Source organism: Cebus imitator, unplaced genomic scaffold (assembly GCF_001604975.1).
Source record: "Cebus imitator isolate Cc_AM_T3 unplaced genomic scaffold, Cebus_imitator-1.0 Scaffold486, whole genome shotgun sequence".
NCBI lineage: Eukaryota > Metazoa > Chordata > Mammalia > Primates > Cebidae > Cebus > Cebus imitator.
The window spans coordinates 406,150-423,188 of NW_016107801.1; the positions used below are offsets into that span (position 1 = coordinate 406,150).

At 58.1% G+C, this 17,039-nt stretch overlaps 1 long non-coding RNA gene across 1 annotated transcript; it reads left to right on the forward strand.

The window, feature by feature from the left end:
- Window positions 1-6,043: 6,043 nt before the first annotated feature.
- Window positions 6,044-10,675, forward strand: LOC119468745. Its single transcript, XR_005197506.1, has 3 exons — window positions 6,044-6,120; window positions 7,067-7,178; window positions 9,143-10,675. It is a non-coding gene; the product is annotated as an uncharacterized LOC119468745 (long non-coding RNA).
- The last annotated feature ends 6,364 nt before the right edge of the window (window positions 10,676-17,039 follow it).

The following is a 17,039-nucleotide window of genomic DNA, read 5'->3' on the forward strand; positions in this document are numbered from 1 at the left end:
AGGCAGTGCCCAGCCACTGCCATGTGCAGCCTTCCCCATCGGCCCAGGTAAAGCTTGGCCACGCGCAGGCAGGGGTCCTGCGAGCTCAGTCTCCGGCTGCTTCCCCAGCACCCAGATGGAGACACACAGGGCAGCTGCTCGCCGGTCTCTGCTAAATGGCGGCTGAGAGGAGCCAATGCTCTTCCCCTCGCCCTGTCTGTTCGCCTGGAGCAGAGGACTGGGAGGGCCAGGAGAGCCAAGGGTTCTGTGGGAGCTGAGATGCCTCTGGGGTCCTCCTCGAGCCCTGCTGGGCTCAGAGCTGCTCCAGGCCCTGGGCTGCCATGAAGGAGGAGGGTCTTTCTCTCCTCCTCAGCCTCGGTCCCCGTTTACAGGATTTGTCCAGGAAGCCTTGCCAGGCCTCCGCCTCCCTTCCTTGTCCCTCGCTGTCCTCACCCCGGGCTTCTCACCCGGAGGAGACACCACACCGCCAGCACCACCAGCGGGGCGCCTGGTGCATAGCAGGAACTGCCGACCTCACTGCTGCCACGGCTCTGCCCTTGCCAGGAGCTGGCAGGGCCACACTGTGAGAGGCAGACCGCGTCACCCACTTTGCCACAGAGGTGGTCATGCCAAATGCTCGCAGCCAGCCGCAAGCTGGACACGTGCGCCCGCGAGGCCCACAGCCCCGGGTCTCAGAAGGAGCGGCTTCCGGCACCCACGGTCCTGGGTCCTGCCCTGGGCCTGTTCTGCTGATTAACTTCTCTGCGCTGCGTCCCCTCCTCTGGGGAAGACAGAGCGCAGCAGCTCCGTCGTGGGCGTGCTCTGAAGATGAGGCCTCCAACAGTGAGTGCTCGGCAAAGGCACCGTGGCGTCATCACCGCCTGTGGCCCCTCCCAGGGGCTGCCCCTGACACCCTGCCCGACCCCTGCCCTGCAGAGCTGCTGCTTTCCTGGTGCCTGGACAGAGGCAGGTGGGCAGGTGAACACCCAGGCAGACAAGCAGCTGTCACATGTCCGGAGGGCCAGCTGGTGCAGAACCCTCGGGAGCCAGAGGAGGAGGAGGTTGGGCGCAGCGCTGATCCATGACCCCGTCCATCCCGGGCTCCTAGCAGGTGCCCGGGCACACCTGGCCAGGGAGGGCACTGTGGACAGGCACTCCCTGGGTAAACAGCCAGCTCCTGGTTCTCCTCTCTGAGTCTGGGAGGTGAACGCGCCTGTCCCCATTCATCTCTGTGGAGAGGTCCAGGCTGATGTAATTAAGCCCATGCATCTGGTTGCCATAGAGTTCCCGCCAGTGCCAGGCCCATCAGCCGGCAGAAGTGGGTCACACGTTTGTCTCCTCGTTCTTGGACTTCTGGAAAATAATGATGAATCGCATCCACGTGTGCACCTGGGCCGTTTCCTGAGCAGCCCTGGGCGGTAATGAGCTGTGAGCTGGAGCGGGGCTCTGCCCACTGGCTCGTCCCCTCTGGGTGCCAATTTATCTTTGGGCTCCAAGGCCTGCTGGCAGGTTCCACAGTGGAAGACTTGCCCCTCACACACAGCCCTGGGAAGTCCTCCAGTGAGTCTGACCTTGTACCTCCCCTGTGCTGTCTGACCGAGGCCACCCTGTGGTGCACGGACCGGGGAGGCCTGCGGATCCTGAGGGCGGGTGGGACGTGGTCCAGTGTGTCCCGTGCCTTCACTCGGCCCAAGGCTGGGAGCCAGCGTGGCCTCCTGCTCTCCGTCCTGCAGAATCGAATGGAGCTCAAGGCTGAGTGTTCACGGAACATCCACCTGGGCCAGGCATGGAGGACTGGAAGGGGAACAGCCATCACTGCCTTCGTAAGGGGGGCTAAGCTTTTGCAGCTCGGAGATGCTAGAAAGCGAGGAAAAGAAAGCACAGCTCTGCCCGCCCAGCATCTTCAATGACCTGCTGAGAAAGAGTCTTGCACGTGTCATTAAGTTACGGATCTTGAGGTGAGATCACCCTTGATTACGTGGCACCAGAATCTGACGACAAATGCCCTTCTAGAAGAGGAGAGAAGACAGAAGAGCCCACGTGAGGCAGAGGCTGGAGCGAAGCGGCCACAGCCAAGGATCGCCTGGAACCACCAGGAGCCGGAGGGGAAGGGGGACCCTCCCCTAGAACCCCCAGAGTGAGCATGGCCTGGGTCACACCTGGAGTTCATGTCCCTGGCCTCCAGAACTGTGGGCATAAATTTCAGTTTTTTTGAATCAGCAAGAGCGTGATAACTCACTTTGGTGGCTGTAAGAAATGAATACACTCCGTACACACAATTTCAGGGCCTCCCAGGAGCCCCCTAAACCGTGGAGGTCATCTGCCGTGTGGAGGAGAGGGGCTGCCCAGAGCTCAGGAGGGCTGAGGGGCACACTTTGTGCTATGTCTTTTTTTTTTTTTTTTTTTGAGACAGAGTCTCGCCCCGTAGCCCAGGCTGGAGTATGGTGGCACGATCTCAGTTCACTGTAACCTCTGCTTCCCGGTTCAAGCAATTCTACTGCTTCAGCCTTCAGAGGAGCTGAGATTACAGGCAGGCACCACCATGCCCAGCTAATTTTTGTATCTTTAGTAGAGATGGGGTTTTACCATGTTGGCCAGGCTGGTCTCTAACTCCTCCTGACCTTGGGATCAGCCTGCCTCCGCCTCCCAAAATGCTGGGATCGCAGGCGTGAGCCACTGTGCCCGGCCTGTGTTATGTCTTTTGGTGCATTTTCTAGCTTCTCTGCTCTCTATAGGTTGAAGGTGCTGGCCTGGAAGCACCGAGATGGAACCAAAGCCCAGGAAGAATCCTGAGAAGCAGATTAAAGAACGGCCTGCCTGCTATGGGCTATGGAAGGTTTGTGGAGTCTGGGGGTCCATGGCCCTGCCGTCCCCAGTGGTACCATCTTGGGGAATGCTCATTGATATCACCAGTTGACCAAGGGCTGATGATTGGGGCACCAAGAGAGGAGAGGCTCCCCGGTAACGTGCACCTTCCAACGGGAGGGTTCCAGGGAACCAGTGCATGAACGTGAGAACCCCAGTCAGGAACAAATGCTGTGCAGGGACCCGAGCAGGGCAGAGTGGGCAAGAGACCTGGGAGAGTGGGGTCGGGGGCGCAGGCCTTGGGGAGGGGACAGTAGACTGAGATCTGAATGACAAGGAGGACTCCACCCTCCAGAGGCCTGGGAGTGGGGCAAGCATTCCAGGCAGAGGAGCTTTGGCTAAAAACGTGGAGACAGGAGACGGGGGTCAGTGCTGGGCAGGGCTGTGTCCTGATCTGGTATGCTCAGAAGGGCAGCTGTGATTTTGGCTGCCGGGGTATCCAAGCTCCAAGGAAGCAGGAAAGGGCAGCCGTGGTGTGAAGTTATGGACTGTGGATCATGTGCGACGGGCCTGGTGGGAGGGAGACCCATGGGGAGGCGTTGGCTTTGACTGGGAACATGGTGGTGATTTAGATGACGCTGGAATGAACCTTCATTAGGAGGTGGAGGGATCCGGGCAGGTCCAGAACGCACTTTGGGAGTTGAGTCAGCACAGATTCCTGCTGGGGTGAGTGTCGGGTGAGGGAGAAGAGGCGACGGCCCTTCCTGGGCTATGGCCTGAGCACCTGGAAGAACGTGGTGGCCGGTGGTCTGAGCGGGAAAGTGTGGGGTGTCGGTGGGAGACCTGGGGGTCCTGCTGGACACACCGAGTGGACATGACTTCAAGTGGGCAGCAGAGCCTGGGGTGAGGCAAGGCCGGGGCTGGACATGATCTCCGAGTCCCTGGCCGGGAACGGGTGCCTGTCTAATGTCTTCCAGGCCGCATGCCTGGAAGGACCCGGCTGGAGCAGGTGATCAGTGGAAGTGGGGGTCCCTCTGTTTCCAGGTTTTCTCCCCAACCACAGGGAGCCAGGGAAAGGGCTGGAGGTGGGTGTGGGGGCAACTCAGCCTGGAAGAGCAGCACTGTCCCCAGGGGCGGCTCTAGCCAGGATGGAGCCTCCACAGAGCCACCTGTGGTTTGGAGCCATGCCAGCAGGTCGCCAGAAAGGAAGGCCCAGGAGGTGAACCCCCGGCAGCCTTCCCTCCCTCCCCTGCCATTCTGGCTCAGTATCTCTGGGGCCCACCTCTGGGACCTGGTTGGAATCAGGGGATCTGATTTTTCCATCCAGGCAGAAGGTGGGGATGGGCCCGCCTCGGCTCCCAAAGTGCTGGGATTACAGGCTTGGGCCACCTCACTTGGCTTTTTTTTTAACATATTTTGTAATTATTTTATTTATTTGTTTGATTTTGAGCCTGTCACACAGGCTGGAGTTCAGTGGCGTGATCTTGGCTCACTGTAATCTCTACCTCCTGGGTTCAAGCAATTCCCCTGCCTCAGCCTCCAAGTAGCTGGGACTACACGCCCGGCTAATTTTTGTACTTTTAGTAGAGACAGGGTTTCCCTGTGTTGGTCAGGCTGGTCTTGAACCCCTGACCTCAAGGGATCTGCCTGCCTTGGCCTCCCAAAGTGCTGGGATTACAGGCATGAGCCACCATGCCTGGCCTTCATGAGTTCTTACAAACAACAAAAGATGATTTTATTCCTCCTGTTACGGGGCAGGTAAGCCCCACAATTAGGACTTAGCCCGGGAAGGATCTTGGCTTTGCTCAGGAGGGAATTCAAGCGGCAGTGGGTGGTGGAAGGAAGCAGCTTTGTTGAGGCAGCGGTGTTGCAGCTGCACGGCTGCTCCTGCAGAGCACGGCTACCCCACAGGAAACGTGCTGAGAACACAGCTGAGGGCAGTTCGGCAGTCATGCTTCTATCTATTTTTAACTATATGCAAATCTGGACAGACAGATGAATGGCTGGATGAATGGATGATGGACAGATGATGAATGATGGATGGATGGGCTAGTCATCAGTTTCTAGAAAGGGGCAGTAATTTCCAGGTCATGGCCCTGGAAAGCGGTGGTAGCGTCCAGGTGTTGCCATGGCAACAGTGGAAATGTGTTACGGAGATGTGGTTTTGGTGCCTCTCCCCTGTTTCAGCTGGCCTTCAGGATGGTCCAGAGTTGAGTCCTAACTCCTAACTCATTACTAAATGTTGGAGGCACTTTCTCAGGCCCTGAAGATACATCAGCAAACACAGCAGACAAGCCTCAGATGAGGGGCGGCAGATGGACAGTGAACAAGCGCATAAGTAAACATCTAGAATCTGTGTCAGGTGGTGATGAGCCTCATGGAGAAGAACCCCAGAGGGGATGGGGAGGGAGCCAGGAGTAAGCGTCTCCACTGAATGGTCAGTGAAGCTGAATGGAGAGGATGCCACTGGATAACTCAGCCCCATTTCAGCATCCATCTATCCATCATCCATCCATCACCTGTCCATCCATCCATCCATCCACCCATCCATTCATCTACGAATCCATCCATTTATCTATCCATCATCCATTCCTCATCATCATTCATTCGTCCATCCCTCATCTATCCATCCATCGTCTGTCCATTCATTCATTCATTCATTCATCCCTTATCTATCCATCATTTGTGCATTGACTTATCATCCATCCATCCACTCATCTATCCCTCTGTTCATCTATCCCTTCATCATCTGTCACCCATCCATCTACTCATCTATCCATTAATCCATCCATCATCCGTCAATCATCCATCCATCCATCCATCATCCATTCATCCATCCACTCATCCATCCATCCATCATCCATCCATCCATCCATCCATCTGTACATCCTGTGAACAAATATTTTTGTGTTCTGAGTAAATGGTATCATGAGTGTTGGGGACACATCAATGAACATAGCAGAGCTGGCCCTGCTCTCATGGAGTTAGATTCTGCTGGGGGAGGCAGATAATAGAGATGAAATAATTACAAGTGAGAAGAGAGTGTCTCAGGGCCACGGGGTGCATAGCAGGGCACAGTTGCTTCTGTGGGTGCCTTGGTCACTGGCCCGGAATCCACTGGTCATTAGTCTGTTTCATGCCGAAGACTGGAGGCTCCTAGAAGCCAGGGGCCATGTGCTCTTCATCTCAGGGCCCCCTTCACCAGCACCAGTCTTTCTGAGTCCCCGTCGGGACCCAGTGTATAAGTGATGGAAATTACTGGACGTGACCTTGCTTCTGAGTTGGGCAACCTGAAGTGGAGAAAGCTCTCCCAGTAGAGGGACAGCCTGAGCCAAGGTCTGGTGCTCAGAGCAAGGCATTTGGGCTGAGAACGGGAAGGAGAGTGTGGAGGGAATGAACCCGGGTATCCTGGGGGCAAGGGAGGCGGGCGTTGTGTGTACCCAGCTGCTTTGGGGTCCCACCTGCCTCTTCCATGTAAACCCATCCTGAGGAGAGGGTTCTACACAGGAGCTCTGTACCCGCCAGCAATGTTGACATAAGTCCTGGGGTGACTCCCCACCCCAAAACTAAGAGGTTCTGTCCCCCAAGGAGGGGCTTCAGACATCCCCAGGGAGACGTATTTGAGGTGTGCGTGTCTTCCTGCCTGAACCCCATCACTGGCCAGGACCGGAGGAGCCCAGGCATGAGATCAGGTAAAATTCTGGGCTGCAGATCTGGCCCAGCCTCTCAAGGACTGACGTTAACAGCCAGCTCCACCCTCCGCCCTCCACAGTGAAGATCGGATCAGACCCACAGCTGCTTCCTGTCAGGCCGGCTGCGGAGGGAGTCCTTTCCAGGCACAGAGGGGCTCTCAGGTCCCAGGGCACCGTGGCATTGCTGTGGGCCCCTCCACTCTTGGCTGGTAACCCAGGCATCTGCTCTCAAAAGGGCCCGAGAGAACCTCCAGCATCAGGGCCAAGAGGTGGGGTCCGGGCGGACCCACCCGCTTCTCAGAGCCCCGGGGTCCTGGGCTGGTGGGAGGGAGTAGGTGGTGAGGCCTGGAGGCAGAGGACCCGATGCAGCACAGAAGCTGGGGAGCGGGCGCGGCCTCCCTGTCTCCTCCCGTTTATTTCTCATCTGAACAGGACTCGTGTCCCCCTGGACTTGGGCTCCTTGGGGCCGGGCCGGGCTGGGTCTGTCCTCAGGCCCCCCTGCTGTAGTCCTTCTTCTCAGAATGGGGTCAGCACATCTTTGTTAAGCAATTTGTTCAAAATCAAGTGCTGATCCCTTTGCTCCAGTCCAGGCTCTAACCATCCCTCCCTGCCTCAACTGTGAGTGAGCTCACTCCCTCCAGCCCTGCGTCATCAGCTCCACCCTCCACCTCGATTAGCATGCGGTGTCTTCGTGGCCAGACCGTAAGTTCCGAAGCACAGGGACCACGTGTGTCTCGCTTGCTGTTTTAATGCAGTCAGATCCCCTGGCTCAGAGCCTCCCCCGAGGCTGGGTGAGGAAAGGAGGCAGGGGCGGAGCTGGTGGAGGTGTTGGTGCTGAGAGTCCCTTCAGAGAAGAAGGACCTGACTCACACGACAGAAACAGCCAAGCTCTCCGGATTCTGCCTCTTTGTTCCCCCGTGTGGACCCGGCTCCTCCCTCCTCAGGGCCTCAGTGAGGCCACCTATGATCTATACTGTGAGGGGTGCCTGGGCTCCCCAGGAGCTCTGCCAGCCAGGCTCCGGCCGGTGACAGCCCAGCACATGGGGTCACCTCCCTGGTGCGGCACGTTTCTCTGGGCTGCGTGGAGCCCAGTGCCACAGAGGATTTTTCCACTGCCTCCTCCTGCCGCAGCCTCTGCCTCCAACCGTAACTTAATTAGCTCCGCTTCCCAAACAGGCAAAGCGTGACTCAGCACTTTTGCAGAAGGTCTAAATTTGTCGCAACCCCCCAGGTGTCTTTTAGCCAAATCCTTCGGGAAATAAGCTCATGGGGTTAGAAGAGGGATTTGGGGTGGCTTCTGGCAGGGCCAGGGCGGGTACCTGTCCATAGTCCTTGCTCCTGTGGACCCCCCCTTCCCAGGACAGGGTCACAGATGGCCTCGGGTCCCTGCACCTTGTTCCTTCCTCCCTCCCTGCCCTCAGTGGGGGCCTCAATCCCCAGTGGCTGGAAGTTAAAAAACAAAGTCACCACCGTGCTGTGGATCCACCCCAGCCACAAGCCTGAGAAGTGTGGGTTCTCCGGGGTTCTGGGCACTGCCTGGCTCTCCCTGTCAGGCTTCACCAAAGAGCAGCTGGAGCCGGTGAGGCGGCCTCTTGTCCTCTGTGGGTGCAGGTGTCTCTGGCTAACCTGCCCCGAGGCCAAGGTCAGAGGCCTTGGGCTCCCTCCGCCATTTCCTCCCTCTCTTCAAGGCCAGCAGCATCTTCTCACCTCTGACCCCTGGCTGGTCCTCACATCTTCCTTGACTCTGAGACTCCTAACTCTCTTTTATAAGGACCCTTGAGCTTCTATGGGGCCTATGCCCATGGTCCAGAATAATCTCCACCTGCCATGGAACCCTTCACTTAAGCTCATCTGCAAGGGTTCTTTAGGTAGGAACGTATTCACAGGCTCTGGGGAAGAGGACGTGGCATCTGGGGGAGTCATCCTGTCGGCCACAGTCACAGACGCCTCCTCTGGCACTGACCCGGCCGGATCCCATCACCTAGCTCTAGTTCCACCTGAGAGCAGCACGGGGGTCCCTGAATAAAGCCCACCCAGCCTCAGCTCCAAGGAGGGGCCGACGTCAAGAAGGTGCCCCTGCCTGGTAAGAGGGGGTGAGCGCCCCTTCATCACCGGCTGCAGAACAGATTATGGGTGTGGAATAAATTACGAGCTAACATGCGTAGTCACCCCCTGCTTCTCCTGCCATCATTAAGCGCTAAATCACTTGTCCAGATGCTCAGAAACAGCCAACAGGTTTCAGTGTCAGCACCGCCCAAGCCGTGGTGGACGCCCTCCCGGAGGCGAGAGCAGCCAGGCTCTGCTGCCCGGATCAGGGTGCGGCTGGCCCGCCCGCCTCCCGGCACCACGGCCCTGCTCTCTGCCTGGGGTCCTCTGTCAGGGCCCGGTCCTGGCCTGAGCGGCACCGCTGTCCCCACCTCTCCCTGGTTTCCTGAGGAATCGTACTTGCTGTTTTTTGGCAGAGACAGAGGTATGAGTCTGTGCAGCTCGAGCCTGGCCTGGGAGCTGCTGAGAGCACCCCCTAGCCCCCAAGCGAACTGCTGGGCAGTGGCCACAGCACCCCAGCTTTTCGGTCGGACTTGGCCCAGAGAGGAGACCCCAGTTCCGACTCTGACCCAGCCTTGCCGGGTTTGAATTCAGCGAGTCACCCAGTGCTGGTTTTCCAGGATGGAGACCGCAGTGAAGACAGAGGGCCCACTTCCTGGTTGCTCCCCATCAGCCCAGACCTGCCTTCCGAAGAACACGTGTGTGGCCTCGTCCCACCTGGAGCCCTCCCTGGCCGTCCCTGTCCTCCCTGAAGCACCTCGGTGTGCCCCGCAGTGGGTGAGCTGTGGCACCAGCTCGCAGGCTTGAAGGCGCCGGGGCCCACGGCCTGTGGTCCCCAGGGATGCCGTCGCCCCAGACAGGGCCCACAACCAGCTGCCTGTGCCCTTCAGAAAGCCACTTCCTCGCTCTGCCTGTTATCTGCTTTATGGGTAGTGGGTTGGAAACAGTCACCCAGCCAGCCCTCTCCTTTTATAAAGGAATTGAGAGACGGCACCCGGCAAGGCCATGCCCTTGGTGTCTGCAGCACGGTGTGTGGAGTGGGGACGGAACGAGCTCATGGCGGGCTCTGCCCTGGGCCAGGGGCTGGGTGGGCTGTGCACCGAATGTTCCCAGCTCAAAAACTCCAGTGAGCCTCTCCATATGGATGGCAAAGACCTGAGCTCAGAGTGGGTAAGTCTGTGCCCAGCGTGCAGTGCCCAAGGTCACCCAGTACTGCATGCTGACTTCTCTGCAAAGCCAGCCTTTCCCGCCTGTGGCCCAAGAGGTATACAGGGATGCATTTTTTAATTTCAAAAATGTCAGAAACAGGTCCCATTCACTTCTCATTTCCTGCTTCCCTGTATCCCAAAACCACACCTCCCAGCCTCACTTGCACTAGGCTGTGGCCACATGACTGACTAGCCAAGGAAGTGTGGGTGGAGCCTTTCTCTTCTTCAGAGACCCTGGGGGCTCGCAGATGGAGATGCCTGCTTCCCTGCGGCACTCTATGGAAGAGAGAGGAGAGGGTGAGAATTGGGGGCACTAATCTCCTACCATGTATTGTGAAGTATCAGAAAAAATATGGTCTGCCCATCAAACCATGGGCTAGAGATACCGTTGCTAAAATGCAGCCACAAAATAGGGCAAGGGGATTCTCTTTCCAAAACTGCTAAGGAAAGAGGAGCACGGGTGGTCCCTGGAAATGGCATATCTGGAAGGAGGCTATGAAGATGTTTGGGAACGCCAGCACGGGGCTCTGCCGCTTCCCCAGCAGAAAGAAGGCACTTCCCAAGGCTCAGGGCCAGCATGGAGCTGGCATCTTTGCCTCTGTCCTGGCAGGTACCTTTCAGAAAACCCGATCTCCCCTCTCAGGGCCTCTGTCCTTGTGCCCTCTGGCAGCCTCAGGGACATTTGGGCTGACTTCTCTCCCAGTTTAGAAGTCAACCGTTTTATACCCAGAAAGGAGAACAGAGCTCCTCTGAAAGTCATCTCCCTGATTTATGCAGTCAGCGAATTCCACGAAGCTCACTGAGGCCAGTGATTCACGTGGCCCCTTAGATGCACAATCTATTTTATGACTTAAGAAAGAGACAGGAAAATGCATGCTTTTCCGTACGTAGGACATCGACAAGCCCAGCGCCTCCAATCGATAAAATCATATTCTGCTGACTTGGAGAAGGGGCTGAAACGCCATCCGGGTGAGCTCTGGCTGCGGGAGCCGGGCGGGGCGGTCCGGAGCGGGAGACGTTTCTCGGCCTCGCCACTGATGTGTTGAAAACGATCTGGAACTGTGTGAAAACAGATGGTCTGGGGCGGGGCCGTGCCTCCGAGCAGTGCCGGAGAAATTACCCTGGCTTGGCCAGCGCCTGCTCCCCAGGGGCAAGCCACGGCCTGGCAGATTGTCCGTTCATGGAACTCAGAGGGCAGAGGCTGCTGAGGGACACAGACTCCCAGTCCCCGGGGGAGGGTGGAAGTGCTTTCCTCTCTGCTTGCACACCACCAGTAATGGGGAGCTCACCACGCTTCAAAGGCTCTTCCCTGCACGGAGCTCAGAACTCCTCCCTGCACCTACCACCTTAGTGGCGCCAAGTCTTAAGGCTGAAGGCTCATCCTGTCTCCTTCAGAAGCTACAACTGATACCAAACAGACGTGGCCAGCATGGGCCACCCTGGGGTACCTGGTTGGGCAGAAGGTCATTCTTAGCTGCCTCCTGAAGCCGGGTGCCCAGGGTCTCCTCTCGCCGCCCTCCGGCCCTCCCCGCACCCTGGTCTCCTTTGTCACTTCCAGCGTGGACACTTCCCCCAGCCACGCGGGTTTCCTCACCCTCCAAATGTGCCCTGCGGCACCTGCCTCCCAGCCTTTGTTTACCTCATTCCCTCCACCTGGAAGGCCCTCCCCTGCCACTCTCGTTTCTGAAGTGCCACTGTTTTTAGGGCCTGAATGTGCCCCTCTTCCCCCCACCAGCGTCAGTGCCCGAGTGTGTGAACACTCAGCCCCTGTAATGATGGCACATCGTCCTGACTCCCACCCAAGCCGCTGGCCCAGGAGGCAGGATCCGGGCTGTGCGTGGCACTCCCCAAGTGTATCAGCCCATCTCCCTGATCCACTGTAGAGTGGGGAGTGAAGGAAAGCGTCTGCTCCAGGAAGCCGCACTGATGCAGCCCCTATGAGGCTTCTAAGAGCCTTTCCTCTTGGCATCTCTTCCTAGGCTGTACCAATCACGCAGAATGTGCCTCCTTTCCCTGTACAGATGCTGCCTCCTCCAGGAAGCCTTCCTGGCTTCGTGGGAAGCAACGATCTTCCACTCTGGCTTTGGCCACTGTCTCTGCACTTCCCTCCGGGCCTGGTCACTTCATGCCTCCGTGACGGTTGTATGTAAGTGTGCGGGCATGTGCGCAAGGTGTGGGGGTGTGCGGGGTGTGTCCAAGCGTAAGCCAAGTCCCTAGTCTGCAGAGGCCCCACACCGCTGGCATGGCTAATACTGGCTACGAGGCCTGGCACCTGCTAGGTTCTGAGTCCATGCCGGCCGGGTGAGGGGGGAGTGGATGGACGAGGACTGAGCTGAAGACATAGCTCTGATGTAGACTCTCAGCCTCCTCAACTGAGCCCAGCCCTTGAAGGGCAGCACAGGCGGAGTGGCAAGGAGGGGAGGAGCTCGGGCTTGGCATCAGCATGCCTTCCGGCAGGTGCTGCGTGGAGCCCACGTGGGGAAGAGGGCGCGGCTCTGGCCCTGGCTCCCCCACGTGTCCATGAGACCCCTGCCCCATGCACACTGCCCCCACCCAAGCCCACTCACTGTCCCCGCAGCCTGCTGGGAGGCCCCTCCGTGCAGATCTGCAGCCATGAACACCCCCCTTCCCTGAGCACCCTCCGCCCTGCTCTGACACCTGGCTGTTGGGAGAGGTGGGGCCTTGCTCCCACAGCCTCTCCAGGGAAGGCTGTTTTCTCTCCCCATGGTGGTTCCCCTCTTTCTCACATGGACGAGCCCTGCCTCCTTGCCCTCTGCAAAGCCCAGCTCCTCTGCTCACCTCCTCCAAGCAGCCTGTCCTGGTCCTGCAGGGCAGCTCCCTCCAGCGTGGCCCCAATGGGTCCTGATCCCAGTGAGGCCTCTCAGCTCCTTGGCCCCACTAACCAGCTTGTCCCCCACCTGAATCGCTCTCCTGGGGGGCCATGCCCCTGCCCCTGTCAGTCCTGGTGGCAGCTCCTCCCCCCAAATTCTGGTTCCAAGTCCACTTCTCTCCAGCTCGCCTGATGGAGTGGTCCAGGCCCCTGGCTATGTGCAGACCTCACTTCCTGGCTGCAGCCACATTCTTGCTCTTAACCCCTGCCTGCCCCTTGCCCTTGCCTGCCTCTGCCTAGCCCCACTGGATTTCCGTGGCCCCCGAGGTAGTGCCCCTCACTCCCTTCCTCTGTTGACTGGCAGGAATTCCCCACCCTGTGCAGCCCTAGGGGGCCAGTTCCCCACCCTTCAAACCAATGGGCTTACACCTGCTCCCTGCAAGCCCTCCTCCAAGCCCTGGCCCCTCCCCTTCCCTGACCCTGACCTTGACGCAGCCTTCGCTGAGAAAGTTGGAGCAGATGGAAAGGCATGCCCCTCACACCCAAATGCCCATTCCCACCTCTGCTCTGTTCTGCTAGTGTTGGGAGGAGTTTTTCGGGGGACAGCGCTTCCTGGACTCACTCCCTGGTGATGTCCCGAGGATGCTCCTCCTGCAGCGGCCTCCTCTCTCTCTCTGCGATGTCCCGAGGATGCTCCTCCTGCAGCGGCCTCCTCTCTCTCTCTGCGATGTCCTGAGGATGCTCCTCCTGCAGCGGCCTCCTCTCTCTCCCTGCCACCATCAACCTCTCCCTGCCACTGCTTTCCTGCCACTCACCACCCCTGACATTGTCATCCACTGACCTGCCCCTTCCATTTCCTCTCCTGCACGTGAGGCCCAGGCCTTTCTGACTTGGTCACCCCCATGTTCCCAGGCCCCAAACGGCAACAATAACAAAGGGTGACTCGTGATTATTTGGTGAAGGGAGCTGATGAGCGGATGAGCAGATGCCGGTGGCCCAGACCCACCAGCCGTCAGCCCATCCTGGCAGCCACAGCACCATGGGGTCCTCTGGCCATTTATAAGGGCAGGAGTTCCTTCCTCCCTGTGCTGGGCGGGCAGCTCCTGCCTGGGACCTTCCACATGGCAGGAGCCCCATGAACAGGACGGAATGCAGAGCGGCAGAGGGGAAGGGCCTTAGACCTTTGAGCAGTGACCCGGCCACTCAGGAGGGGAAGCCACGGGCCTCGGCAGTCCCGTCCAGGGCAGGTGACCCTGACCCACATCCCAACAACCCAAACTGTCCCGTGTCTCACCTTTCATGCTTGTGTGATGACGAGAAGTTGTGAATCACACAAGAACAGACAAGTCTCATTCTCTGTGACACCTTGACGTCCGGTGCTGCCCAGCCCCAGGCCCTGTGCCCACGCCCCGCCCTACCTGCAGGGGCAAATTCTAGACTCCCTAGGTCTTTTCGGGGTTTGCCTGTTATCTGCACAATTGCTCTGCCCCCACTTTTTCTGCAGGGAGTGCCCTGTCTAGGGGCAAACATGAACCTTTGCAGCTAAGGCTAAACGTGCAGTGCTTTTGGAGACGGCCCCAAGCCAGCAGCACCAAATTTGGGATAATTTTACAATAAAGGGATGTGTACAGTCCCAACCAGGCATGCGATGTGCCTCCAGGCTGGGCCTGATTGAGGCGGTGGAGAGCCATGGCTTGGGGTCAGGGCACAGGCTATGGCCAGCGTTGGTGCTCGTAGGAGGTGCTCCTGCAAGGTAATCAGAGGCGCAAATTCCTGCGCTCCATGGGGAGTTATTACTGCACACTTGCCCTAAGCCGGCTGGATGTGTGGCTGGGACAGGACCACGAGCGAGTCCGAAGGACCTGTGCTCCCTGGAGTCAGTGATTCAGCGGGGTTGCCGTGACGTGGACGTCGGCAGGCCAGGAGCCGAAAAGCCTGCAGAAGAGCACAGGGTTCTCCAGAAAGCTGTCTGGAGAAAAGCAGCATGTGAGTATTGTTCTTGGAACAAGTGGTTGCATCTCATCAAACAGTGTTTTCCTGAACTCGCCGCTAATTTGTTTCCACGATCAACCTCATGAGTGCTTTCAAGCTGGGACCTCTTTTCTGGTTGTTTCTAGATGGGCTGTCTCAGTCCTGCCTCTCACTTTGGCTGCAGTGAATAATTCACATACACCAAATTGCTTCTTCTTCTACTGCCTAGACACGGGAGGGAGGGTCTGCACAGCCAGGCTGGGGGGCAGCGAGCGGAGAGGAGGCTCTGGCTTCCTCCTCCTGGTCCCTGATGAGGGGCTGTGGACTGTTTCTAAAGAGGGTCACAGGGCCGGACTCCATCTCCCCCAAAGGTTTCCTGTGTCAGGAACTTGGGGCTTCCTGGGTGCTTTTTCTCCTTGTACGTCATGGCCCAAGTCTCAGTTCTGAGAAGCAGAAAGGAGAATCCACACCCTGCCTCAGAGAATCCCAGCCAAATACCCAGGGCACTCGGAGCAGCCCCCATTCCAAAAACGAAGCGTCGAGGTGAAGACAAGAGCCAGGACCAGCCCAGGCCCTGCCTCGTGGGGGGAGAGCAACCTCTTCCCAGTCACACCCCCGAGGAGCTCCAGAAATGGGGGTTAAGTTGCAGCGTAGACTGGAATGTTCCAGAAGCCCACACTGGCCGCCCCCAGGCGTGAGTTTGCGTCTGAAGTCCATCCATGCCTTGCGTGCCTTCTCCGTGCTTCTCAGTGGGAGGTGTGTGCTGCCCTTTGTGTGCTCAAAACACACGGCAGGACCATGGGGCCTCCGGTCCACCCTGGGGTCTTCTGCAGACACTCGAGAGTGGACTGCTGTGAGGCAGGGAAACTGAGGCTGAGTCATGCTGACATTTTTTTTGTTTTTTTTTGAGACGGAGTCTCGCTCTGTTGCCAGGCTGGAGTGCAGTGGTGCGATCTCTGCTCACTGCAACCTCCGCCTCCCGGGTTCAAGCAATTCTCCTGCCTCAGCCTCCCGAGTAGCTGGGATTACAGGTGCCCACCACCACACCCAGCTAATTTTTGTATTTTTAATAGAGATGGGGTTTCACCATGCTGGCCAGGATGGGCTCGATCTCTTGACCTTGTGATCTGCCCACCTCGGCCTCCCAAAGTGCTGGGATTACAGGTGTGAGCCACCGCGCCTGGCCCAGGCTGACTTCTTAAAACTAAATCGAAAGGAAACCCCACATCTCCAGGCCCAGGGAACAAAAGGCTCAGAGGCTACCCACTCTGCAGCTCCGGACTCTGCACTGCCTGGCAGAGGAAACATGGAAAGTACCTCTGATTGGTGCCTCCCACAACCAATCAGACTGGCTGCCAGCCGTCTTCATTTGCATAAGGTGTAACCTTGTACCTCCACTGTAGCCTCTGATTGGTTGCCTCCTGTAACAAATCAGATTGGTCTTGGGCCAGCACTTCATCTGCATAGAGTGTAAGCAAGTAACCAATGGGAAAGCTGTCGATGGTATTTAAGCCCAGAAACTTCTGTGCCCTGTGGTCTGTGCATGGCTTGCTCCAGCCCGTTCCCGCTCTGTGGAGTGTACCTTTGTTTCAATTCATCTGTGCTTTCCTTTTTGTTTGTGTATTTTGTCCAATTCTTCGTTCAAAATGCAAAGAACCTGGACCACTCGTAGTCAAGACTCTCCACAGGTGACACCTGTGGACAGTGCTTCGGAGGACCTGAGCTCACCTGCAGACGGAGCGGAGCAGTGGCCAGTCCATCGGTGTCCCACAGCAGGCCCAGCGCAGGGACAGCTGCGGCTCCCTCCCCCGTGGGTGGCCTGGATACCTCACAATGGAGCCAGCACCTGAGCTGCCTGTCTGGGATGTGAGGCCCAGTGGAAGTCACCTGACTAGTCCCAGCCTTGGTTTTCCAATACGAGAAACGGTGCTTGATGGGGCGATGAGAGGAGGTAATGAACACAAGGGCTCAGTAGGCAGCCCGGCGACCCCTGCTCAGCGAATGGGGATGATGAGGAGCCGTGAGCAGTCAGCAGCCCCCAGGCCCGCACCTCACTGCCCCTGCATTCCCACCACCATCCCCACGGAGCGTTGGTGCCCACCAGTCAGGGACCCTGCCCTCCCCACCCACTGTCACCCTGTGTCACCCCCCGCCGCCATCCCCACCCCACTATCCCAACCCAGGACCCTGTCTCACCCTGTACCGTCCCCACCCCACAGTCCCGCCCCAGCACCCCGTGTCACCCCCTGCCGTTCTGCTTTTCAGGGTTGGCTCAGGGCCTGCTCTCAATGGTCCCCAGGGGTGGGTCCTATGCGAATCCCGTTTTACAGATTTGAAACCTAAGGCCCATTAAGGGCCACACAGCAGCCAGTGCTGGAGCAGGGACTCTGATGGGTCCTCAGTATCCCCAGCCCTCACCCCTCTCAGTGTCCACAGAAACTCTCTTTGGCGTTAAACGTGTGTGTTTCTTTTTGCGTTCTTTGAGGAAGATGGCTCCCCCAAAAGCCT